At 43.2% G+C, this 27,886-nt stretch overlaps 1 long non-coding RNA gene across 1 annotated transcript; it reads right to left on the bottom strand.

Moving 5' to 3' along the window:
• Positions 1–575: 575 nt before the first annotated feature.
• Positions 576–27,321, bottom strand: LOC148651753 (uncharacterized). The gene is made up of 3 exons (XR_015925065.1): positions 26,482–27,321; positions 11,330–11,420; positions 576–1,619 (listed from the first exon to the last, which is right to left on the bottom strand). It is a non-coding gene; the product is annotated as an uncharacterized LOC148651753 (long non-coding RNA).
• Positions 27,322–27,886: the final 565 nt, after the last annotated feature.

Here is a 27,886-nt window from a genome sequence, read left to right as displayed (position 1 = left end):
ACGAGTGAGATCACCCTGCAATCCAATCCCATTCGGACCAGCTGTAGCGCAAGCACTTCAAATACGTCAAGTCAGCGTTTATTTTCTAGCTGAATCCTGCACAAATTATGCTACACGTTACTATGCTGTGCTCTGAAATGGAACAGGATGCATTATTTCATTTGACACTGACTGCAAGCCGTTAACCTCATCATGACAGCCTATCTGAAGTGATATACCAGACCAGGACGTCACAGCTTTTGCTTATCTTTAGTGCTATTGAATATATAAAGCCATTATGGGACGATTCACTAGGGAAAGATTAGAACTGATAACCTGTTTCCTGTGGCAATTTAGGATATAGTCACTAAAGGTTATAGTTTAAATATCATCAACTTCTAAAGGCCCATAAGAAATTCAATTTTAGGTTTAAAATGCAATCAAATATGATTGCATATTTTTCCCCTCACAATCAAAAAGTCTACACACCCTTTCCAGATGTATTGGCCTTTACACATTTATTGGCCCAACAGCCTGAAATCAAGACACTTTAAATTAGAACGTATTTTACTTTTATTTACACATTGTAACACACATCCTCTAAGTGAAAAACAAATGCTCGGACATTCTGAAAGCAATTGCAAATGAAAAAAAAGAGGTTGGATCAGTGTGCGCGCCCCTGAGTTAGTACTTGGTAGAAGCAACTTATTGCTTATGTATTGCAGCCATAGTTCTGCTTAGACAGGTCAGTACCAACACAGTACACCTAGACTTGATAATGGAGTGCACATTCCTGCTGCCCAAGCTGGTCAGACCGCGAGGGGATTGTTGATGGACTCCAGCCTTCATGTCATTCCACAGATTGTCAGTTGGATTGAGGTCAGGGCTCTGATTGGGCCACTCCAGGACGTTTACCTTTGTGCTCTTTACCAACCCACTGTTGTTTTGGCTGTGTGCTTAGGGTGGTAGTCATGTTGAAAGGCAAACTTCCTTTCCAATTTCACATTCCTTGCAGAGGGCAGCAGATTTTCTTCAGGAATCTTCAAGAAAATACAAACCTGTATTTTGCTCCATGCAGATGGCGATGTCCTGTATTGAGTTTTCGCGAAACACAGCATTTTGCATTTAGATCAAAAAGTTTTATCCTGGCTTCATCGGACCACAAAACATTTTTCCACATGGCTGGAGAGGCTCCGCAGTTTTGTTTTGAGCCCATTAAACTAGACTCAGTGTGGCTTTTCTGAATAAAGTTTTTCTTCATGCCACACTCCCACACAACCCAGGCTTGTGGAGAGCTTGGGATGTTGTTACGACATATACACACTGACCAGTTTTTGACATAAAGCCCTGCAAGTTCTTCAGAGCTGCCAGTGGATTCTTGGTGGCCTCTCTGATCAGCCCCCCCGCCTTGATCAATCATCCATTTTGGATGGATGTCCTGAACTTGGCAGGATCTCGGTGGTGCCACATGCCTTCCAGTTCTCAATGATGGTCTTGACCGTGTTCCTGCTCCGTATCTTTTCACAACTTTATCCTGGAGGTCTTTTGGTGTCCATAGTTGACTCTTTACTTTGAGATGCTCTACCAAGCAGAGGAGACCTACAGGATCAACTCACGGTGCTCTGAAATCATCAGAATCACTGCAATTGAACACAAATTGAAGACTGATGAGCTTGTTGTGTGATTTGGAATGCAAGCGGTTACACAACAGTTAATGAGCAATTGCTATTACTAATATGTGTGTACACCTCTTCCATCAAATGCTATCTTACAGTAAATGTCAGCAAAATCTAAAGAGAAAAAAATGAAATACTTTGATTGCGTAAGTAGTCCGACCTATGACCTCAGTATCTGCCTGAAGCACTTTTGGAAGAAACTAGCTTGGTCCAGTTTTTGCCCATTCTTTGACAGATTTGCTCTAGTTCTCTCAAATTGCCTGGTGCTTGGGGATCACCTATGGACAGTATTTTCCAAGGCTATGACACGTGGTTTTCACTTTCTTATTCTGAAGCCACTCCAGTGTAGCCGTAGTCTCGTGTGTTTGGTCATTGTCCCGCTGAAAGGTGAATATTTGGCAGGCTCTAAGATTTCCCAGTATTTTTGCTCCACCTTAGTTCCAGCCAACCTTGGCAGGATCCTCAGTCCCTGCTGATTAGAAGCTGAACTATAACGTACTGCTTCACCACCATGCTGGACAGCAGGGAAGGTCTGGACTGAGTGATGCACTCTGCTGGCCAGATGTAACACTTTGCATTTAGACCAAAAACAGACAGCTTTGTCATATGCCATAGTATCGCTTAGGTACTTTGTTGTAAATCAATGAGAGTTTTCACTCAGTTCCCCATGAGCCCTCTCTGTGGACTGACCACGACATCGTTGACCCATGAACATTTTTTCCCCATCTAAGCCACTGAAATCTGTAGCTCTTGCAAAGTCGCCATTGTCCTCCCTCTCCTATTTCCTCCTTTCCCAGCCTCCTCAGTGTAGAGGGATAGTCTGATCCAGGCCGCGTCTGGGTGCCTTTCACTTCCTCATTACTGACTTCACCCTCCTCAGAAAGATATTAATAGTCTAGGAGGCGTTTCATACCCTCCTCCTGATTGGGGCCTTTATACAACTTCATTTCTGTGTTATTTTGAATGTCTTTATGGTGGAATCATTACCTGAGGTCCACTACCTGACTGAGGGACCTTACAGTGACAGGTGTATCAATTCTGAAATCATGTCGCACACACACACACACACACACACAGGCCGCTCGACTAAGTGTGTGGCTTGCCAAGCTGATCTCTGCATCTAAAATAATTTAGGATCCGTGGCTGAAAACTAGGCTTTCTCAGGCCGGGGTGCTCTGAGGGCACCTGGGCAAATATCTTCCCTTTCGCTCTCTACATCTCCCCTCTGTAGTCGGCTGAAGATCATGGTGGGATCAGGCCAGAAAAGAGGGGACCTTTTGGAGGTATTTAACCGGGGTTCATGGGGGTCCTTTCCCAAACTGTTTACCATACATCAAGACCATCCAGAATACAAGTCCCCACGTCCCACTATGTGTCTGGTCTGCATTAAAACAAATCTCTAAGATGCCGCATGGAGTCGGAAGTCATTGTTTCCGGTATTCCCTGTACTGTGATCTTGTTCTCCCATTCTCCCAGGGCCAGCACCCTGACCAGACTCCTCCGCAATAATGGGCCCTGTGGCGGCTGAGTGACACGGCCCTTTGTACTGTATTTGTCTTCTGCGCAGGTGGTTTTTTTTTTTCCCTGCTTGTGAAAACCTTTCTGTTTTGATTTGTTTTTCCTCCTGCTTTGTGATCAGTGTCAACATTGCTGTTTGTTCTGTGCGGTCTGGTCCGGGGGAAGGAGGGTGGGGGTTGATCCCATTATCCTTCCCTGCTTCCTTTGTCGCTCTTTCTGACAGGGTGTCCCTGCAAGGTGGCTCAACGTAACAGCACAAACGGCACAAAGGAGCACCAGACCAGTCCCACCCAATCTGCCACGGCCTTTTCTTCTCTGCAGAACTACTACACACCCAGCCTGTTCCACTTATTACAAGGCTCTTTCATCTGCTCAGAGGAGCTGACATTTGTTTCAGATGAGAAAGACAGTGTGTCCAGCTCAGGCACTTTAAAACAATTACATGCACACACACAGAGCCAGATTGTTAAAGAGAACCTTGCTTCTGGACTCGTTTGTCTGCTTCTGTTTAAAGGCTGAGGCACAATTATTTATACAGCAACAATACAGGTTACACACTGATAAATATTTCTTGTGTCTTCATACATCTGTGTAGAGAAATGCTCTTAAAACCTTTTTTTAGTTCTTCAAACTGAAAACAAATGTGCATCAGCTTCACATCTTTGAGAGGTATCATATTCGGATGATTTACCTGTGGACTCATAATATTTAATAAGCAGAGGAGACATTCTTTTCTAAAAAAAACTATTACTTGTCAAGAAAGAAACAAGATTAAGTGGGGACCTGATAGAAATATTTCAAGTTCTTGAGGATGGTGCAACAAAGTCAACCAGGCAGACGTCTTGAGAATGAACAGTGAAACATGTTCACAGGTGTTAACTTACAATTTTAAACTCACGCAATCTGAACAGGAGATTTACTTGCTCAGTTCTCAAACAATGTATACTTCCATACCTGCATTAGGACTTAGCTGAGCTGCTTCCAGAACCAGAAGACATGACAATCTGGTGTTTTGCTGCTTCACCTAACACATGACATGGGCAAGATCACACTCATGGAAGCTGCCCCTCGTTCAATCTCACGTTCACCTCAGGTTAAACAGAGACGCTTGGTTCCACGCAATCCCACCGCCTGGGCACAGCCTGCCTGGGAGCGCAGGAGAGACGTCGATCGGCTTTAAAACGTTAGCGCACGCTTCCTGGTGGCTGTCTTTAACCCGTGTGACGCCGTCAGGCGTCCTGAGCTGCCCTCAGCAGTCCTGTATCTGTGGTCCGCCAGAGGAAACAGGAAGTGTGCACGCTACTCCTGCTGCCTGGAGGAAGAGCTCAGGTACGACTTCTTGTTTCCTTGGGTCACCCTTATAGACCACTGCTGGGCCAGCCAGGGTAGGTGTGGACCTGCACTGGCTACCTGCCTGGAGGACGCACCTCACTTTCTTTGCTTCGCGAGGCATCTTGTTTTTTGTTGCGGGGGGGGGGGGGGGGGTGTTTGGAAGAGTAAGGTGTTTCCACGGCCAACAGGGCGGCGCTGTGTCCAAAGCCAGCACTGTTTCGGGTTTCTCCTCCGCGACAGGACAGGGGAGCGCCAGTTTCCCCCTGATAGACGCTTGCATGCCGTCAGTCTACTATCCCTGCATGCTGTGCTCCTACTTTCCGCTCGGTGTTCCACACTGCTCGGTTTATGCAGCCGATGGAAAATAAACTTTGCAGAGTCCTTCTTCGGAGGTGATGGGAGTTAATAAGTCCCTCGTGTGACCTGAATGAAAAAGCCTAGTAGCACCATGTAAGACACATACCATGTGCGAAATGAAACCCTTTAAAATCCTCTTAACCCCTCTCTGTAGTCTGGTCATCATGCTCAACACATGATTACTGGACAGGACAGGGGCTCCCCATCACTACATTTGTGTTTCATTGAGAAGGATTACAGAATCAGACACAAATGATTAATCACAGCATGGCAGACATCTGCATACGGCACAGGAAAGGTTCAACTTTTAATTTATTCCACACACAATCTATTCAAACCAGCTGCTGGCTTTTCCAATTTTCTCTTTTCTTCTTAATGACCGCTGCAGTCTACCTTCTCTTGTTTTGCGGCTTTCATAATTAAATGAAAATAATGTAATGGCGTGTGCAGGGCCGTGTTCTGGTGCCGCAGACGAGACAGAAGAAGGTCTTTACGCCCAGCAGAAAGATCAAACAGAGTCAAAGGCAACATTATGGAAAACGTGCATCATGTTATAGTAGTTTCTCATTACATTTCATTTTTATTTCAGCTTTTGACTGTATCTGAAACCATTATACTGTGTCTAGTTTGTTTTCTGTTATTAAATTAAATTCTGTAATCAGTACTGCAGGGTTTAAAAATCCGTTTTGTAGTGCTTTAGTTTTCAGAATAAAATTGGGAACTAAATGGTCAGTCAACAATGAAAATGATGAAATAGCATTTGGCATTCATTTTGTACATTGTCAGATAAGATCCAGTTCATCGGGTCTTTTCTAAATGAAATAATGAGCTGGATAATATCAGCAATATTAAGAACTGCAAGTGCATCACTTCCAGGCTTTTGTGATTTAAGGGTAGGAAGCATGATAAGAGATAGCTCTCAACCAATATTGTTCACTTCCAGTTTTATTTTGTGCTTTGGTGCACATAAATGTATCACCTCCTGCAAGAAATCAAACTTTCTATCACAACCTCAAGCGTCTTACTCTGAGAACTTGCTCTGCGACAGATTGCCAGGAACTGCACAAGGTACTCTTCACCATATATGAATGCTTTTTAAACAGATGGACCGAAGATGTATGCAGCACAGAAATCTGGAGCTCTTAATAATTCAGCACTTTTCTTGTACGACACTGACTGCAGTTCAGCTATCTCAGACTGGGCGCAGATGGAACGGCACACACATCTTTTGCGAGAAAAACCAAACCAACAGCAGAAGTCTCTAAGGATGTTCATAAAAAGTGAAATAGTTAAGGCAAGACAGAATGATGTTAAACCCTTGAGATCTGAGAAGAGTACTGTCTCTTCCTCTCCCTCTTTCTGGGTGCATGGAGCTGTAAACAAAATAAAATAAGCGTCCCATGTCCTTGCAGACGGTGTATGCTATTCCAACATATTCAACTCAGCGGATGTCTCACCAGGAATGTGGTATGGAAAAGGGATCGTTTGTTTTGCTCCAAAAGAAACACAACACCAGGTTGAATAAATAGCAAAAGACATGCAATTTCTGTATTGCTCAAAATAAAATAACAAGATAACACAATCAAAGGTCCTGCACACAAAACAATTGGAAGTTTCATTGAACTGAGCCTGCGTGTTGGGAGCACGGCCTTGTTAGCAGCTAAGAGGGTGAAAGCAGCTCTAGCAGAAGAAGAAGAGAATGAAACAATTCCTGCAAATCGCAGAGGAAACTTTGTGACACACAAAAATCCAGATCTATCAGCTTCAGCACCGCACATACACTGGCTGACCAATCACCAGCTCCATTGAGTAGCCCAGACAAGGTGATTATGAGCTGATGGTAAAGACCACTCCAGGGCACAGCGGCCCACCGGAACCAGAGCTCATCCTGGATTCTGCAGAGTGCGGCTGGAGCAACTGGGGTAACGTCACTTGTTCTAGGGTTCAACAGCAGTGTCACCAGTGGGGACCCCCAGCTGGAATATTGTGAATCTGGAGACTTAGCCACTGTGCTCCACCACCCCCATGATGATCACTAGCGCCTGGACTAAATGAAACCTTTGACCATGTCCAGCTGCTGGAGACTGCAAACCTGCCACTACTGCGTGGTCACTGGTCATGGAAAAGAAGCCTCTTCAAACCCAGAAACGGTCTTCTTCTTGCTCTGCGACTTGATTGTCAGAGCTGAGTTGACGTTTTGAATGAACCGGGGCCCAGAGCGATCACCTGAAGCGAACCCCCTGCTTCTTTCAATTTCTCTTAAAGTCGTCAGCAGCCTCAACCTCGCATGAAGGATGGACAAAGACTGTTCATGCCCCAGGAATAATCAGTTTAATAAGGGCATTAGATCTCAGCTGGTATGTTAATAAGGAAAACTGTATTAATTTGCATAAATAAAGAGGAATTCTGTAGGAGTGTTGGGTCAAGGTCAAACTGGGAAAAGAATTTTGCGTTTTACAATAAGAAACTAAAAATAATCATGTTTGAGTAACGCATCCAATAACATGAATGGAAGCTTTTCCTTTTGAGACATACAATTGGCCGAGTGTCATTCAAAGCTTCCTAAACCTCTGGCGTCTTGGTTACCCATGAAAAAACCTGTCATGTAAAGAGAAACTGCTGCCGGTCGTTCATCTGAGCACACACACACACACACCTGTTCACCAGGTAGGTGAGCACCATCCTTCAGAACAAGGACGGTGAGCCAGGGAGGAGTGCTGACACCCAAGTCTTCATGTAAAGAAGAAGTCACTGATGAAACTACAACTGTTACTCCTCAGCTGGGCAACTGGTTTTCGAAAAGATCATTCTGAACGATCTCAGACCTGCACAACACCACATGAGGTTCAATTATAAAACTCTTGGTTTGACGGCCTGGACAGGGCTCCCGTTTCCAACGAGTGCTGCACTTCACATTTCATCAGTGTTATTTACAATAACCCTGAGCGGTAAAACTCTCCTGCCGACCACGGCCCAGCAAGCTGAAACTGACCTTTCTCACCTGTCTGGAAACTTAACACATAGTCACCATTCACATTAATGTAACAAGCAAGCGAGAAATTTATTCAGAGGGTTTCAAAGGTAAGCTCTTTTTCTGCAACAACACCCTTGCAAATCGCTCTGCAGTTTGTCCTCCTTTAATGAATGTTTTAATACTATTAAATCACGAGAAAGAATTCAGCAACTCCCTAAAGGTCAGAATTTGACATTTATTCTGCGCTGGTTTCTGTTTGTAAGTGTCTCTTTTTTAGCACATCAACTCGCTTTACTTGGATGGGACCATTCTATTATCACTTCTCTCCAGCGTGTAGTTCACTAAATCTTGTCTTTGGGAACACCCCAGTCAATTAACAGAGCTTACTTGGCCTTTAGCCTCACTCTTCAGATGTCTTCAAATTCTGGGAAAAAAGTGCTTGATGGACTCGGTTCTACCAGCGCGTTCAGTCGGTTTCCATGGCCATATTTATTGGTGAGAAATTTGGAATGAAATATTACCATCACAGGCACCAACAGCAGAAATAACTGTGAGACAGCTTTATGTGAGGATCTGCCTCATGCAACCAATTGTTAAAGAATTGGTGGTTCGCATCTCTGACCAAGTCCTAAGTAGCACAGATCTAGTAACACCTTCCTCCATTGCACTTTGAGAAGTCCTGATACAGGGAGTGAAAATATGCACGTTTAAAAGTACAGTATTCTTCTATTTTGACATTTAACACTGATACAGCAGAAAATCTGGCACAAAGTGTTAAAATGTCACTGTTCAAAACGGGAAGATTTTATGTGAAAGTTTGTTGTGATAAGAAGTTTTTCTGCAACGCTGATAGAAAACGACAAAGATCATGATGGAATACAAGCGCAAATGGCTTGTTTTGAAAAGAGCTTTGTCCTGTGTTTTGGACATGCATGCTTTTCTCTTCAAAGGCACAGCTTGTCAGTCCTGTTGAGGAGCAAATTATGGTGAGTGCTGGAAGGAACTGCAGGCAGGTCTGAGATGGAGTAAACATCGGCAAATGAGCAGCCCCGTCATTAATCAAAGCCAAACCCCAGCCAGTGCCAAGTCTCCGGTAAACAGAGTTTCGGTGAAGAGAGCGCACATACGGCACAATCAGCCTGCGTCGCTCGTCAGGACACCCTTATACTGTACGCGCAGCGATAGCAAGGGAGCAGATCAACAAGAAAGAGGCTGACGAAGAGGCTTTGTCAACAGGAAATCTGTTTTGTTATAAGAACAGACAGGTGGTGATTGGTGAGGTCCCTGTGAGTCGCGTTGTGAGGCCTCTTTTCTTCTTCTCTGGACCTTGAATAACCAGCCAGCAGATGTTTTCGGTTTTACCGTGCTGTATAATTTATAACCCGTGGCTTTTACATGGGCACGAGCAGTTTTAGAACAGGGCTACAGGGAAACGGAGCTCTTGCTCTTCGGTTTAAGCAACACTACATTGTGAGTAATGATCTCAACGTTACTCTATAAGCAATGGTATACGACATAAATAAAAAATACATATCAGTTCCCTTCACAGGTGTATATGTGTCAGTGTTAACTTGCAAAAACGCCAGATTATATGCTGCATACCATTAGAATATATACAGTGGAACAAGTAATACTAAAATAGCAGTTCTAAATAATTTCTCTCCCAGACTCCAGCAGTCTAACAGAGCAATGAGCGAGGCCTCTTTTCTCCCCTGGTTTCCGAACAGAGTCTGTTGCCGTAGCGACTCTTGGCAGGCAGCGACGAAGGCATCCTCTCGATTTTGGCACGGCCTTAGCTTATTGGCTTCACCCCCGGCAGCCCGCGAGCTGCATGTTTCCTCCGAGGACACTGGCTCCCCCTGTCTGAGACTGCTAATTCAGACCCCTAGAGCGTGTCTACCTCTGTCTACCTCCGCCCCGGGAGAGGTGGACAAGCCCCTCGGCCGGGTGCCACCAGACTGTGGCCTGGTCACCGTCACCAGAGCCGCAGCGGAGGAGGAGAAGAACCGGCTTCATCGGAAACTAATTCCGGCCTCTCCCGCCCTCCCTGCCCCACGACGATCCGGCTTTGAGCTTTATACCTCTGGCAGAACAGCTTTCGCAAATCAACCGGTCGGGGCGTTACCACGATTACACCGCCCCTGCCACTCCTCTATCGACGATTTACAGGCCCTGCGCGGTCAGACCTCCCCTGCAGCACCACAGTGGGCTGGCGAGAGCGTGAATCTCCTGGCTGTGGTCCGACATGCTGGACAACCTTTAAAGCTGAATGGAAGTGCGTCTCCTGTGCCTCCTCTGATCAGCGCACAATAACCCAATCCCTTCAACCAAGCCGGTGCACTGATTAATAAAGAGACAATATCAGTTGCAATCCTGAAAATACCTCTTAAATACCTGCGGATACTGTTGCAATCAAGGGAAACAAAGCAATGGTGTACTGATAATGAGGTGATGTCTAAACTGGGTTTTCCGCTTCGTATTTATGAGAAGTTATTGTTGGATTGCACGAGGGACTAGAGAATGACTGTGGAGCGCGCCATCACAAATATCGCTAACATAATCTTAACTCGGTTGTACCTCCTTGACAGTGCAGCTTGATAAGGCATCAGCTTTTCCATTATTGTGTCCGGGATGATGGCTAAGAATATATCCATATGTAGAACTAACATGCAATAACCCTGCTGTTCTGACACGCTGCACTGCCAGACGTAATACCTTGTGATTGCTAACTAATATAAAATTCCTCCTCAGCCAATATTGGCGCCCTTCATCCTCCTGTTTCTGAGTCCCACTGTTTGAGTCTGAAATTATTTAATAGTTGAATTCCACTAGGATACACAGCATTCTTAATATCTTTCATGAGTGGCAAAGTAACAATGGCTGCAAGAGATGTTGATGCCTAGTGTAAAGGTTAAATTAATATTTCATAGACTTAAATAAATAATATCTACCCACTCGCTCTGAAATATTACGCTGGGCGAAACACACTGTGCATCTAAAAACATATCAGATTTTCCTTTTAATTTAGGACCCCAGAAACCCTACAAACACAGTAACCACAAAGGTCAGAGGGGAAAAAATGAAGCAAATGAAGAACAATTTTTGTTTCATCATATCAGGCAAAAAAAACAACAACTGAAATGTTACATTAAATGTTGAATATTATGTGCAAAAAATAGCTCCATGTCAGATAGCCTAAATCATGTTATAATTCCTTCATATTTTTAAATAAAAACATGGTGTATCACCTTAGTAGTTCAGGTTAGGGTATCACCACCTCCCTTGTTTGTTTGTTTGTGTATTTTGCTGTCTATGAGTTTGTTATGAAAGCCCAAAAACCATGACAGTGATCCCTACCGAACCCCACTCGGAGCTCCGCGTCGTAACACCGAAATTAACCAGCTATAAATACGCCGCAAGCTCCTTTTCTAATGGAAATGTTGTTGGTCTAGTAGCTGGGGGGAGAAGAGCGCCTTCAGTCTGCTGTGAGTACCTGCACAGCAGTTCCTCCACCTGTTCAGTTGTCACAATCCTGGTTTCAGTCTGATTCCTCCGAAGCCCCGGTGCGTCCCGGAGACATCTGTCTGGAATATGGAGATGCAAGCGTTAACCATGGCTCGGAAATTAGAAGCACACCAGATAAAGATGTCAACAACACCCGGTAAAGACCAAGTCGTCAGTTCACCACTGTCAATCGGTCATCGCAAAGCAACGGCACGGGAGCTGGCAGTGAATTCGACACCCTGAAATATGTACCTGAACTCTCCCACAGCACACTGTGCATAAAACAGTCACCGCTTCAGCCAGCAGAGAGGAGTGGGCTGAAGAATGTTGCGATTGTTTTCATGCTGATCTTAGCTACACACGGACCTCCCTGACACTCACTTCAGTGAAGGCCCAGCTCCACTTGTCGACAGCTGTGTTGTAATTTGGATATTCTCTGATGAGTTGGCTCTTGTTAGCGGCGCCTCTCTCCTACACATCAGATTTCATCTTTAAAGGTATCGCACCCAGCCAGTGTGCAAATGCAACTCTCTCGCCCAGCTCTGGAATCTGCACTCCGGTTCTTCTGCTAAGTAACCATATAATAGTTCCAGTTGCCTCAGATAAAGACATCTGCCAAATAAACGAATAATTAATTCAGAAGCTTATCTGATATAATGAGGAAAGACCCTGGCTTAATTTTCCAGTTTGCTGTTCCTAAAATGCAAATATTAAACCTTCGGAGATTCAGTTGCATTTATAAAATGCCCCCTCCCCCCCCCAACCCCCAGCAACCAATCTGTTGGATTTTAGAAAGAAAGGAAATATCACACTCACTTCTGAAGCATGTTAAGCCATCAGAGTTACCGCGAGTGTTATTATAAAGACACATGCAAGCCGTAAAAGGCTCATCTCCAATACTGACAACAACACATTTGTTTGCTTTGTTGGCCTCTTATCTCGAGGAAGAGATTAGCTCTCTGCCCTGGCACAGAAGAGGGATGGCCTCAAAAGAAGTGAGTCTCCACTGGTAAAAAATGAAGGGAAGGCTTCAGAGGGAGCAGGGTTTTAGAGTGTAGTCCTTAAAGGAACTGCAAGTTTCATTTCTTTATTTCCTGCTTTTAAAAGCTCGATAAAATGTCAGAAATGTATCAAGTTTTCCTCAAAGAAAAAGTTTTAAAGTTAAGTTTCTCCTGCAGATCCCTGACCTCTTATTAAGACCTCTTGTTCCATCACAGGTGATCATCATAAAGGGCATTTCGTCACATGCAAAGCAGGTGCTGAAGTCACATTGAAATGCTTCTGGTTTCCGACAAAGTGCCAGTTATACCGAGGAAGACCTAAGAAGATTAATATTTGATGCACTTGCTCAAAAGGGTGTGTGGAAGAATTTGCTGTCTCCGAGGTTTAACATAACTTCTTCAGGGACGGATAAATTGGAATTTTTCTCCTTGGAAACCAAGGTAAATTACTGGCTACAATAACACCTATCTGGCACACAAATGGTCTCTTCTTTTTTCCCACACGAATGCATTTAAATACAACATGTTATGGTGTGTTTTTCAACTCACTGCCAAAGCAAATTAATGCAATTCTGAAGTCTGACACCAGGTTTTTACACAGTTCCTCCAAATTAGACTACAGGTGACACATCCCACCTCCAGCAAACACATACAAACCAACGATCAAAGGAGTCTTAATTAAAAATGAACTGTGGAGCAAATGCATACATTTCCTTAACTTAGAAATCATTATGACTTCTTCCAGGAATAGCATGAAAAGCCTCGCTTTGTTGCGCTACATTTCTGAGCATTCCTGAAATTGCTTTTTCTTTGAACAGAAGCGCGCTGCTTGCGATGTTTCTCTGTGCCAGAGCTCATTTCTCTGGCCCGTCTACCCATCTCTCCTAGGACATTCCAGGAAGCAAAATGTGACACCTCAAAGAGGCTTTTTCATCTGAATCATAAGCCTGGAGAACATCAATATCCCATTTTGTTTTAAACTGTATCTCTTGAACTGTTCTATTTGTTCCTTAAATGTGACAAGCGGGGGTGTCGCTTTCATCAGGGATGCATGCTCACCGGGAGCAGATTCAGGGGAAAAAAAAGTTTCAGATCTCCTGCTAGGAACCATATGGTTTGCTTTTGATCACAAGTGCACTGTTTACCAACCGATCAGCTAGGATACCAGCTTCCCCGGTGCAGTGTCTGCACAGGGGCGGACTCTTTTAACCGCTCGGCACTTACAGTACGTGTCCCTCCGGCTGTAGACAAAGTCATCTGTCCACAACTGGCGCGTTAAAAAACTGCTGCAGCTCTCCTGAACTGCATAGCATTTGAGACACTGTGCAGCATCTCTGTCCGGGTCTGTCGCCACAGTCAAGCAATGCGAAAGCAGCAGGCCTGTGAAATTTGCTGGAAAACTTGCTGGCTAGCTTACAACATGGAATCCCACTTCCTGCTGCAACTGAGCAGGACAGTTCTCCATGTCTGGGGCCTCTTAAATCAATGCAGGCCTTTGCCCACACGGACTTAACACAGCTTGCTGTTGTACCCAACACTTCACTGTAGAGGTTAAACTGGCTGTGCCCATTTTCCATGAAACTGCAAAAGCACGTGTAACATTTCGAGACAGTGGTTTCTCCTCCTTGCCGTTCAACCTATTTTGCTGCTGTAGAAAATCCATCTCTCTAGCAGCTTGCATGCTGCAATTGATATGCAACGTTGCTCTGTTAGGGGCTGAAGCTGACCTCAGGAACTAAAAATCCTTGACTTCCCTGGGTCCTCGAACCACAGAAGCGACATGTAAACATACAGTATAGCCAGCTTGTGTTTCAGAGCAGATGAGAACATTGAATTAAAAACAGCAAACGTGAAATTATCCCCACTAGTGAAATACCCTGCTGGAATGTGAGCCATGATGTATGGATATATTTTCAGCCTTTCGAGCATTCTCATCCATGTTATGATGCTAATCAGGAGTCCTCACAGGGAACATTAAAGAGAACTGTGCCAGTGTTATGAGAATAAAACTCTGTAGGTTCCTTGGCTTCAAATTGCTGCTTGCCTGCTGGGTTCTGAAAGAATATGAGAAAAACAGGAAACTCATTGAAGGTTAGAGTAATCTGCTTTACTTTTTGTTTCAATTCGTTCATACCCTCCAGGGAGTTTTATAAAATGCCAGTTTGTAATTTTTAAATTTCATGCTTGAAATTGATGGAAAAGGTTATAAGATTTTCTTTTCCAGCTCACTCATGTACCATGACTGACTGCCTGTTGTCACTGGAGTAATTTCCCTGCCTCTTTTCTGTTCTTCCGGACTTTCTCCCTCGGATGCTCTTTTCCGGGGAATTTCACAAAATACACATTAACAAGAACGCATGAGGACTTTAAATAATTAGAACATAAACACAGGCTTCATAGTTTATGTGATGTAATATTCAGTCGTTACTTTGAATGACATCCTGATTTTAGTCATATTAATTAGATGTTGGTAATTACTTCAGATTCTGAGAGAGTACTACACGATAATTTGCCAGGTGCCAATAAATAAAATAAATCTGAATTAAAATTTGGGAACAGGTAAAATAGGAAAAACAAAATTTCAGAGGCACGATCAGTGAAACGAGGGATTTTTTGCTCAAGTCACAGATTTATAGCTATGTGGCAAAGAGCTCTTTCATTTTACAAGGTTCCTTGCTCGTCCATTCTTTCGAGGTTCATAAACATGAAAGAGCTGCTTAGATTTTAAATAGTTTGGGGGTTTTTTGCTTTTCCTCCCACAATTCCTTAGGCACTGACCTCAAGGTCTTACAGTGGTCAGCCTTGCTGGGTTTCTCCGTCTGCAATTCTAAAGCAAAAGCTCATGTTCTTGCCTTTTTTTGTTAGCTAGAACAGTTCTAAAAATATCTTCCCCTAAAAGCCACAGCACTATTCTCATTTTATAACAGAGCAGAGCCTGACGGAAGCTTCCTGACATCTTGGCTTCCTGTTCCACGTGTGCATCCATTCACCAAGCGATTCAGAAGGTGAGACTAAATATGAATTATATTCCCTTGGCTAGAGAAGGGATTAAACAAGATCAAGAGCAAAGTACAGATTTAAAACGATACGGGTTAAGTTTATTTTTCTTTGCGTATTTCAAAAAACACACACACACACTTCCTCTGGTCCTCTGATGCTTTGCCACACTGCATGTGCAGTAACATCTGTCCAGATGTGGACAAGGCTAGAACAGCGAGGACACGATATTCCACTGCAACGTCAGTAAGAACAGCACCAGTGAAGCGGTGAACTCCATGGGACTTGAAGGGTTAAAAACAGACGACGTAGAACTGAACTCTCTCTTCACCCCCAAAGAGACCTGAAAAGGAATACAAGCGCAATACTGTCTAAAAGGGAAAATACGGGATATAATAACAGAAAATGTCGGTTTCAGCAGACAAGGCAGAGGACAGAGGATGGTCAAGCCCTGTGTTTCCCTCCCCTCCCAAGGTGGAAGTCGAGACTTTGACAGCTTTCGCTCTGTAGCTTTGCCCCTGCAGCAGGGCGAGTGGACAGGGTGAGGTGAGATGGCGTGGGCGCGAGAGGGCCCTGCCTAAACCAGCTCAATATGTGCGCCGAGAAATCCTGGAGGTTGTTTTCTCTTCCTCCAGAGGAGGAGACAGGGATCACAGGGTGAAAAGTCAATGGGAGGACAACTTGACAGATAGAGCTCGGGTGCTGGGGTCAGTGGAAGGCGTCTGATTCAGACTCAGGCGGGGTTATTTCCTTAGTGATTTTTATCTGTGTCTGTTAACACAATGCACCACCTGGTCGCAATACACCAAAAAAACTCTGGTGGGGGCTGGTGGAAATTAAAGGTATAGTGGGCTTTTAACTGCTGAGCAACTCCTTGGATGAGCAAGAGCTGAAAACTTTTGCTGCGATGTCACAGCAGTAACACCAGAGACCCTGCTCCTCGGGGTACAAAGGGGGAAGTTGAGGTCCCACCGCAGCAGAGCCAGAGAGCCGCAGTGCCAGCAAACGTTTGTTCTGAAGGGCGGTTCACCCTGGACTCTGGCGTGACATCCAAGCTCACTGTACAACCCTCAGCTGCGGCGTTTAATGTTTAAATGGCGGATTATTTTCAACACAAAGGGAAGAAACGAGGGGAAGCGAGGAGTGCACACGCTAAAATAAACAGAATGTCTCATTTTTTAAAAATTTACATCTCCCGCTAAGGCTGGAAATGTGTTTGGAACACAAAAAAAAAGAACGTCTAACAGCTGTGGGAAATCTTTCATGGATGCAGATGTTCCTATTTGCACGACACTAAAAGAATAAATAAATGAACTCTAACAGGAAAAAGAAAACAGCAGAAACGACTCAGATATTACTATAAATCCTTCTTGTAATCCTTCCCTATTACAAAGATTTCCAGTGATGGGAGAAATGTTCTTTTGTTGCCTTTTAAAAGGAAGCTAATTTAAAATACAATTAAAAATCGCACTGCGGCTCTCCCTAATCATACAGCTATGGTGTTTAACCACAATAATTCTTACAATAGAGGATTCAATTATATCAAACACCTGAACTAACAATATGCTACAGCAAATTTGTGGTGCTGGGAAACTGTTGGTAGAGGAATTAGCTTTGTTAATAAGATGGATTGATTTGATTTTTTTTTTCTTTTTTGTAAACGTGCCAGTATATTTATTGCTTCCACAGCCTGTTCAGAAGTAGTCTCAGATTACATCTGACCACAGTTCGGAATGGACTTTTGCCTGACTGGGAGTAGATCCCTACGGGAATTTCTGAATTATCATCATTACCTTTCCGGAACAGCAGTTGGTATCTAGGCATTATTTCAGGTCACCATCCTTTTCTTCTGGTCAAGAGTGACTGCAGCGTGCGAGCAGGTCACTCTTGTATAATTTCTGCCTCGGATAGCCATGGCCTCTGGCACACACTATCTGCTGCAGCTTCAAACAATCAGAGCAAAAACCACTGACTGGACAGAATTTATCACTGCAGTTCTGGACATAATGTTCAAGTTACTTATATTTATTTTTCCGTGCACCAAGTTAATCATCATCATCACCACCGCCACCAACAGTAACAACTTCCTGTGTAACGCCGCCGAGTAAAAGACCTTCTCAGCCCCAGAAACAGTCAGACGCAGCCTGCAATGGTACTGGTAATGACCCAGTAGCAGATTGGAATATGCAGTGGTTCCATGTAAGAAGGAGAGGAGGTATATACATCATCTCCTGCCCTGCACGATATTTAAAGCGTACTTCTTTATAGAACGGGTAGTTCATAAATCAGGCTAAGCACACTTAATGAAGGCCTATGTTCCAACATAAGTGTGTCTGTGAGAGATTTACATACAAGCTATGACACTTGAAGATTCCTCTCTGGAACTGGCACAATCCACTGACATTTTATGTCAGAATCTATAGTGTCACACACTACCTTTCATTAATGTTAATAGTAAGGCCAAGTGAGATAATAGTAGATAAAGGATGAACAATCTACAGAATAATGGTTTAATCACATCATTAAAATACTGGATTGATACTTATGTGGGATGAAGGAATAATGTATAACATATCTTTACATACTAACAGTTTCGATTCTCACATGTTGCATTGTACAGACTACAGAAAACATTACCCGGCATTAAAACATTAAACATTATCACTGCCAGAAATTCTGTCCCTGTATAGACAGAATCATTCATATCCCTGACTTGCAGTTAATTTTTTCAGAAGGAATTATTTCCACTTCAATTATATTTGCAGCAGACAGCAGTGGTAATCCCTCAAAATAAGAGGTTTCGGAGAATGTTAGTACAAATGTTAGGCGTAAGCTTTATTATTTCTTAAATCAGAAAAGTCAACAAAACACACTCTCGACGCCTTTCTTAATCAGCAGGCGCTTTATTGGCCGATCAGAAATACAGTTTTATTCTCCAATAAAGAGATGAGCATCAGGCCCTATTGCTTCGGAATGATAAGCTGGAATGTAAATAAACGGGTTGGATAATATCAGTGTGTATTAAGGGGATCTTGATTCTCAATCTGCTGCATACACTGTTAGAAAATAAATAAAGTGTGAGATAGACAGCACAGCTCTCTCTTTTCTTCTCTCTTTAATTTTCTTTCCTTCCAGCGCTCGGTAGAACGTGCTGTTCCCGAGAAGAAGACTTTTTTTTGTTCCCCTCTCCCACTGTGTCATGCAATGTGGGAGGGAGGGATCCATGTTTGCTATCAACTGCTCAGGAGAGCAGAGCGGCACAAGATTGATGATACTCTCCCAAAGTAACAGAAGATCTCCCGCCTGTGAGAGCCTGCTTATGAGACCTGATAGACTTGTCATCTCTTAATAAACATCACTGATCTGTCAGCAACAAGAGCAGCACCAGGAGATGCTGAAGGAAAAACCACAAACTCTCCAATTTCATTCTGCAATGATGACGATGGTGGTGATGAGAATAGGGATTATGACACCGAATACAGATTTCGCTACAGGTTTCTAACTGGCCTGGTGTAAAAACCAGCGGCAGCTGAAACTTTCCTTACAAACTCATTGGGGGGGAGAGGTGTGAGTTTTTTTTAAATTATACTCATCTTCACTAGCCTTTGTGTTCTGTGGATGATCTCTTAAATCCTACACCTATGTATTTCTGTTTCAGTAGAATCTGGTTCCTTTCTTTGGAATTAATTTTATTTCTTTGCAGATAAATTTTACGTGCTTCTTTAAGCTGAATGTTTCCTTGTATCTTACATGACATCACCTGAGAGACTGACCCACAAAAGAAAAATATGTCCTTCCTCATTCCTCATTCTGCAGGAGGTTAAGGGATAAAAGCTATGGGCTGTTCCTTCCAGTCTGTAAGGCTCAAAAACTACAAAACTAGGAAACTCAGGAACTGGGCACTGTAACTGCAGCTCTTAAAACATAAAGCATTTAAATATTAATATAGAACAGCGTTCAACAAAACAGGACTGATCCGTGCGTCTGATGAATTGCAAAATAAGTAGTGTTCAACCCTGGACCCCATCAGCTGTGATTTTTAATAATTAGTGTGAGTTGTATTAGAGTGTGTTAGTGAAAAATGTGAATTCTATAGCGAAAATCACAAATTGAATGCTTATTTCATTAATTCAACAATCTAAACCTTGCTGTGTTCTTATATTTAAGTTTAAATATATCTCCTAGCATTGAGAGTAAAGCTATTCAGCCCAACAAATGAAAAAATACCTGCTGAGATTAAAGAGCCTGCAGCTAAAATTGGTATCACTTCATTAATGGATGTTAAGTCCCATTCTCTCATGGTAACTAAAACAGCTTAATGCATTTAAACAAACGTTAGACCTTAAAAGAAAAATAAATACCTCACTACTGTGTCGGCATTAATTAAATGTGGAAGGTAATAAATAAATATAGAACAGAATATGCAAACACAAGCAAGACTAATTTAAAGATGGTAACCCATTCATTACAAGAAATCAGTCCATTTCAAAACGTTTGCATTCTGGTAAGCTTTTTCAGGAGGGTATACAGTGGAGCTGAAATTTGCCCGAGATCTCCAACATGAAAAGTTTGATTCTGGGGAGCTGAAGACAACAAACCCGAATCACCCCGCAGAGCTGCTGGAGAACAGCGTCACCTGTGCCCTTCTTTTGTGTCAATAATGCCGACTCTGTGGCTCAGAGATAAAAGCGCATTTGATTTGCTTTTAGTTAGAAGAGCAGCACAAAGCAGAGATGCTAAACTTTCGATAGTCTCTATTAGAATTCCGAGACCTTTCTAAACCTCCATTCCGGCTGTGCGTCGGTGAGGGATGAGGAATATCATTCCGGAATACTGCACTCCGATGCAGATCCTGTCTCCATTCTGTTGTCTCTTCTCCCTGCCCCCAAGCATGGAATGTCAGTAAGGTTATCCTGGCAACACGGTCCCTACAGTGTATGAGGCTGAATGGAAGTGGTGATCAAACTAATATTTTTCTTAATCTGATTTCTAGTTATGTGATTCCACTACAGTTTTTTTTTTCCCTTACCTGCCCAGGCAAATAATGTTCTTGACTAACAAAACCACGCAGAGATAAATATCACCTTGTATTGTGTTTGAATACAGACATTGCCTGTGTTCCAGTAGAATTCCAGTCATTTAAACCTGACAGGTTTTTTTCTCTTTAAGACAGCCACTGATCTGCATATATTAAATGCTTTATTGTTCAAGAGTGAGATATAGCTCCTGAAATGCAGAAGGAACCACTAAAGCAGTCAAGTGACATTTGATAATGTTACAACAGCCAGAGAGCAGTTGGAAGCTCAACAGCAAACATGCACATACTGGGCGTAAAAAAAAAAAACACGTTATTGTGAGCTCTGCCATCTTTATAGAGTATACCATTTACAATATTCTGTATTTTCACAAAAAAAGTGTTGTTTCTGTCACAATTCAATCTCCTGAACTCTCCCTGAACACTGTATAATACCTAGTTAAAGCCAGCAGTGTGTGAAATGGTATTTTAAAATAAATGAAACCGACTAGGAAACAGAGGAGTAGAGGAATATTGCGATGTCAAACTGACAGACAGGCTCTGAAAAGTAACAAGAGTTATCATCTTAAAGAAAACTGGATTAAATAAAACTCACGGCCGGTGGTGCATTTCCAACTCTGATATTGACACGGCAGTGGCGGGGGCTATTTTTCATTGTCTCATCAAGACAAAGCATGGTGGGATATCAATCTTACCTCCATCAGATAGGCCCAGTGTAAAGTGGCGGGTGTTCGTTTTATTATGCTACCCTTTGTCTCGGTCCAGACACAGTCCACAGCCCCTGGATTTTACAAACACCGGCTCACGAAAAAAAAGACAGCGGAGGCGATTTGAAACGGGAGACTCCCAGGACTCGGAGCACGGCCAGACGGCCCGTCTCCCTTTCGGCTGTTGCGTCCTGCGCGGACCAGGCCGACCCGCCGTTTCTCCAGCAGCTCGTGTCCTGTCTGTTACTTTTACAGTCCTGTCATTTCCGCAGCATGTGGTCTGCAGACCTGTGCATCATTAATTACACTAATTAGTCAACATGATGGAGCTATGATTAGTCTTTTATTCCTGTATTCCAGTGGCGATTTCATAACAATGCACCCGGGCATTTCCCAACATGCCTTGTCTATTTAATGTCACAGCCAGGAACACTGCCAGCCCCTCCAACACAGTGGTGAGCTCACAGACACGGCGAGGTTGATTGATTAAGGGGATTACTTTAATTAGCAAATGTCACCAAGATTTCCTATTATTTAGTTATTTTCCCTCGTACTATAAGGTCCCGTTACAAAAGTAAGCACTGCAATATCACTAAACGTCAGGTCATTCATTTAACGTGGCTACGGCAGATCATATTTCAGTTAACAGGCAATTCAGCTCTTCGAAATCCTTTTTTTCCCCCCCAAGATGATCTTGCTGAACCACTAAACAGGAAAGATCAATGGTTGTGTGTCCGTATACATGGTGTATGCATGCAGCATATTAGAGCAGAAACAGGTTACAGCAGTGTAGAAATAAATGAAGAAAGATGGGGAAGTTTTTATGCTGGACACAAGGATCAAAAGACTGTGTTTAGACCACTGGCTTCGGGACATTGCAGGAAGAGAACGTTCTGCAGCTGCTCGCAGAGCAAGGGCATCGCAGTGGAGTGAAAGAGACCACGGGGAGGCCAAAGCTGCAGACCGCGCAGTGCAGCTCCCGGTTCCTGCTTCCTGTGGCTCCGGTGCACTCAGAGGAGCTCAGGAGCCCTCCTCAGGACGGCTTCCGGCTCTCGATCCGCGCCTCCGTGGAAAGGCGCTCCCCTCCAGCACGGATGGAATGTGCAGAATGCAGTCCGAGACCCAGACCAGGAACACACCTCTCACCCCGCGTCTCCAGCTGTAAAAACCCGCTCGGTCGGTGGGCTAGGTCCTAGTAAATGCAGTAGAGGGACGAAACACGCGGGGGATTTGGTCTGACGCACGCGGTGGAGGGAGCGGCAGTAGCCGCGAGGGTAAAGCTGCACAAACCCCCCTCACTGCATGCGAGGAATGAGCTGGGGAGCTGCAGCAGGGGTGTCCATGGGGAGGTGGGAGGGGTGCAAGAGAGCAATGTGAAAGGGAGCCCGAGGTGCGAGTCCAACACATGCAGGCGAGCGGGAGGGTGCAAGAGCATCTGGCCTTCCTCCCTGAACTTGTAGAACATGTCATACCTGAAACGGTGTCTCCCCGAGGACAGCGCAGGCACGAGCTGCTTGCATCAGTTACTAATACCTTAATTGGATTCAAATCACAGCTAAAAAACAGCATGTTACCTAGTCCCACCTATCAACATACTGTAGTAGCCTTGTTTTGTTTAACTTAGTACATATAGGAAAGGCTGCATCTGCTGGAATGCCCTCGTTACTTTTATGGCCTAATTCTAGATTAAAAAGTTTAAAATCTCAAGAAATATAGTGATCACGTCTGATAAGATCTTGTTAAGCACGAGCGTAAACAACCTTTTTCAGACGTGCAGGAGGCTGCACATTTCAAAATGCGAAAATGAAAGACATGGACTTGCACGCCTCTCGAAAGCACGGTTTCCAAAGGGCGATTTTTTTAGAAAAAGGAGAGCATTCCACAAAACTACGACGCAGGACTTTTCAGAGAGAGGAATGTCTCGTGTTTCGTGATGGAGGGATTCCAGCTCCTGTACGTCTGAACAGTTTTGGAAATCATGCTAAGAGGTTAGAATCTCAAATGCAGTTTTCAAAAAAGCAGTACAGGACAGTAGGGCGTGCATCAGGTGAAAGAATTTATCAGATGGCCAAAAGTCTAGCTCTGTTATAAAAAATAGCTATTTGGAAAAGAACGCATTATAAAACTGGCTCACAAATATTTATTTTTAAGAGCCCCCCCCTAAGAAAAACACATGCCTAATGGTAATGATGTGTTCTTCTGTCACACCAGAAGTAATGGCTACCAATCTAACCCCCTTCAGAGAGCGCATTCAGATTCCACAAACAGACGCAATCTAAAAAACAACACGGATACCCCCTTCCATACAGCACACACGAGAGAAATGAGCAGGGCTGAAGGTCTTATCAGAAGCCTCCTTTCTGAATAAATTGCAGGTTGCAGTGCTTAAATCTATACCATTTCTCTCAAATTTCATTTTATTTATTTATAATTGAATTCAATCACTGTTTGAACAAATTGCAATATTGCCTGTAAAATAAAAAACCGGGTTTTAATCCTATTGCCTCGTTGGGTGTTCTGATGCATATGCAGTAGATCAGCCAGTCTTATAATATCCTCGCAGTTAATGCCTGCTCGTCTGACGAGCTAAGACAAAAACAAAACGTTTCTTCCTGTTTTTACAGCAAAATTAATCAGCCAGTAAAGACACTTTCAGATTTATGGGAATGGTAATCCACTGAGAACCGTTGCATTCGCCGCAGAAAGACAAATAAAGTAAGTCGTTTTAGTACAATTTGCTTTGCCATTAACCGTTTCTTCTTATGCCCAATTGTAATGTCACAAATACTATCTTATAGAAATAAATAATCAATTGCACAAGGAGATACCAACGGGACATCCTTTTATGAGCAACTGACACTTAGCCTAATGATAATTATAATAATTAGCCTAATGATAGCCAAGATGTTGTAGCTTTAAGGAAAACCAGTGCATCATTTAAAATTGCTTTCGAACTTCTCTCACCTGAATCATCACCAATCACTCATTCACAGCCTTTACTGATAAAGCAAATTATCGAATCATCCTATAGGAACAAAATAAGAAGTATGAAATACAGAACTGCAACTGCTTCAGGAGATCGGGACTGTCTCGAGTCCTGGAATACGTTTTAGAAAACATAATACACGGTGTATATAAATATACCTAAATAAAGCGCAGCCCACACTCAAAAGCTTTCAAAAAACAGCGTTAATCACACCGGAGGGAAAGGCCCACACTCCTAAACACCAGCCATCTCGTCTCCGTCACGCTTCTCAAAATATCAATACAAAAATAAAATAAGTTTAAACCCCCCAAACAACTCATAAAGGGGCGCTTGTGACATTTTTTCGACTTGTGTGCTGTATTTAAAAAGCCGAGGGGAATGGCAGTTCGGGGCTGAGCTAATTGTATGCGCTCCGAGAACTCCGAAGCGATTAGAAGTGTTCCGTCTCTGGCGCTACAGCCAGGGAAAATCACCTTCGCATTCAGGCGTTATAGCTGGCTTATAGCTTCACGGTGAACAACAGTTGCAGATTATTCAGAGAGAGAGAGCATCGCATCGAGGTGTTTTAACGCCGTTTTCTAAACGTGCGAAAGGCTGTCAGATTTCCCCGTCTAGGGACGCAGTGCAGTTTCAATCATTCTGATAAGCTTTGTTTTTAATTAAGCATGGAAAGATTTTTCCAATCAGACGCGTTCATATGCGACGTTTCTGGAAAACGGCTGAAAATTCTTACAAGACGGATTTTTTTTTATGAACACGGAAACTTTTACGTTTCCAGTATTTTTGTTCGTAAAGGCCAATGCCATCCTCGTTATTTTCGACGATGATCATTCCTGCTAGGGTGCAACACGTTACGGGGTCTCATTGCAAATCTAAAGCACTCGGCTGATTACAGAACAACATTTCATTACTTCGGCAGCTGATTAATTGAAAGGGATTTGTCGAAGCGGCTCCGCAAACAAAACAACAGGCTTGCAAACAAGCCAGACGAACAATTCAGAAACAAATTAAAACTACTTTCCTAATATATTATTAAGCGTTTTTTTTATTATTAAAAACTATCCTTAACATGGAAAAGAGTACTTGTGTTGCTTGTTTTCATCCATATCTTGTCTTGACTCTATCCGGAATCATTATTTAATTAATGCTATAGCTATATTATTTCGGGGTTAAATTATACAGGAATTTCACCCAATGGTTCATGTAGGATGTTAAATAGCAATAGTACATTTGATTCCTTAAACAAAATCCATAGTTATATCTGTATGTATGTCTTAAACATTTAAAATCCTACGCCTCGCGGTCGTCTTTTTGTAATGCCTGATTGCTTTAGTCGTGAAAACCACCACCTGCAGGGCCACAGTTGGCATATCTATAAGGAAAACAACGTTTACTTTTCGGAACCCACCACAAAACCATTACATTTAAAAAAAAACTGTTACTTTAAATAATTTGCCTGCATTACTGGTTCAAGAAAAGGTCTTAAGTTTATATAAAGAACAAAATTCTGATGAATTCCAACCACTAGGACTATCTTCGGAGCTGAGTATGATTTATTAATCAGCCAGTGATGTTAAATATTTAACCTCAAGATTTCTCCCTCTGCAGTCCTGCACTGTCTGCATCAAGTAGCGCACAGACGAAGGATTTACACCAAATACTGAGGCTGGCAGCGCAGCGCTCTTGGTCATTAATAAGTAATTAGGTGCCGGCGATGTTTCCTATAACAACTCTCAGTCTGTTTTTGTTTATTTGTAAATCTATTAACATTCACACGGGGAGGGGTGCGACAAGCGCGTTTTCACACACACACACACAAAAAAGCACTAAAGGTATCGGCAAGATTGTCTCCACATCGCCGCAACTGTCATCACCCGGTCGCACTGTGAAGGGTCTGGCCTCCACAGCAGCGCCGTGACCACCACTAGCTCCGTGAGGTTAAGGTCCCTGCGATTTTAAATGTCTCCTGCTTTGTTTATGCTTCTCGGGGTTGGGTTGGGGGGTACGGCCACAAAGTTCTGGTCGACACTGCCCTCTGCTGCCCGATATACGAACCGCTTGCAGATGGAGCGTCTTTTCTGTCGGCTGACGCAGCTCCGTTTGGACCGAGAACATGCCGGGTCCGGATAGTTACTAAATAGTCCTTCTCCCCTTCCATCTTCGCTTATTTCCAACACGTGCCGTGCGTGGTTATTAATAATGCTAATAACTAGCACAGTAACTAATTATCATTAATAATGCCCCCTACAGACGGAGCTGCGTCGGCCAGACCACTTCGTGCTACCCCACACAGCGGATGAAATTGTTGCGAATACATTTTCGTAAGAATGCTCTGCACCGCTGCTAAAACACCTACTGAAACTAAGCAAGCCTGAGGCAGAAAGGGTCTCACCTCAACCCTACAGTTACTCTTACCTAACACGGTGAAAGCGCTGCGCCTCACGCAAACGGACAGCCCGCTATCAGCCCAGAGCTCTTTGCGTCTCAGCTGCTACGAATGTGACCTTAATTTGCTGGGAGTCCTCTCCGGCAGCAGGAGAGAGCTCGCACTCTGCCCTCTCGCCCCTTACCCCCCGATATCCCAGCAGAAGAAATGGAAGACGAGGGAAAGTGTAGTCCCGAAGTCACAACACTCGTGGCGTTGGTCGCTGGGGTTCGATAACCTCCCCATCATGTACTCCATCCTAACGTCTCACCCCACTGACTCACATCGGTTGCGAGGCTGATAAGCAGGAGTTGCTTTTAACATCAAGGCTCCATTCATGTGTATCGTAAGTACATTCAAATTAGTTAGATATAGACCCCCCCCCCCCACGCTCCAGACCAAGAGAGATCGGATTTTATCTTCTGTGGCGGTTGTGGGTTTTTGTGATGTAATGTTTCCGTCTGCTGGAACAAACATTCACATGAACCCAAGACCCACTGTCTAAAGCTTTATTTCGTCAAAGCAACGGAGAAGAAAAAAAAATGTTAAAAAAAAAGTTGGGGGGAAAAAAATAACAACATTTCGAAGCTTCATACTTTTCGTGTGCAACACTGTGAACCGTGGCAAATCTGAATGCGTACAGTAGGCATGTGTTATTCAGAACTCATGCAGTATATTTGTGGCAGTTGAATTGGATAACCTAAAAATGCTTTTTAGTAATGAATGTCTAAAAATGAATTCTGGGCTGGCAAAGGGTGCCAATTAATTAGTTCAGACTACCACAGTCTATTATCATCTTTTGTCATTAAGGATCATCCTTACAAAGTGTTTAATTTAATTGATAATGTGAAAGAAGATCATAAAATCTACCTAAATCATACGGAGAAGGAGAAAAAAGTTAATTAGCGGTCTTATTACATTTCTGAGACTTTCATAAAGAATTACATTCAAAGAAACCTCCTATTCTCATTAAATTTCAACAGGGTAATTGGATTTCTAATAGATTGGTAATTAGAAAATCCAAAATTCGAGTTTTTTTTTTAAACCATCCCGAATTCTTTTTTTTTTTTTTTTTTGCTGCTTTTCACCCAGGATGTCTTGGAGAATTTTTGGTCCTTTAAGAAGGAAAAGAAAGACTTTACAGAGAAGTGGGCAGACGTGTGACGTTGGAAGAGACTTCAGTCTTTGGAAGGAAGACAGCGTCCATTCCCTCAGATTATTTTACTGTTCTGTCCTCCCCAAGGCTGGAAAGCACCGTCTATATTATATGGTAATAGAAAAACTTAAATATTTTATCATCAGCATTTATTGGGTGTGCAAGATAAGTTCCCTGTGATGCATCACCTGACAGACATGTCTGGGCCTCGTAGGCCTGTGATCATACCCAAATGATTA

Source organism: Lepisosteus platostomus, chromosome 11 (genome assembly GCF_059453375.1).
Source record: "Lepisosteus platostomus isolate fLepPlt1 chromosome 11, fLepPlt1.hap1, whole genome shotgun sequence".
Lineage (NCBI taxonomy): Eukaryota > Metazoa > Chordata > Actinopteri > Semionotiformes > Lepisosteidae > Lepisosteus > Lepisosteus platostomus.
The sequence above is the reverse complement of the archived record's forward strand: the minus strand, read 5'-3'. Positions and strand labels throughout refer to the sequence as shown.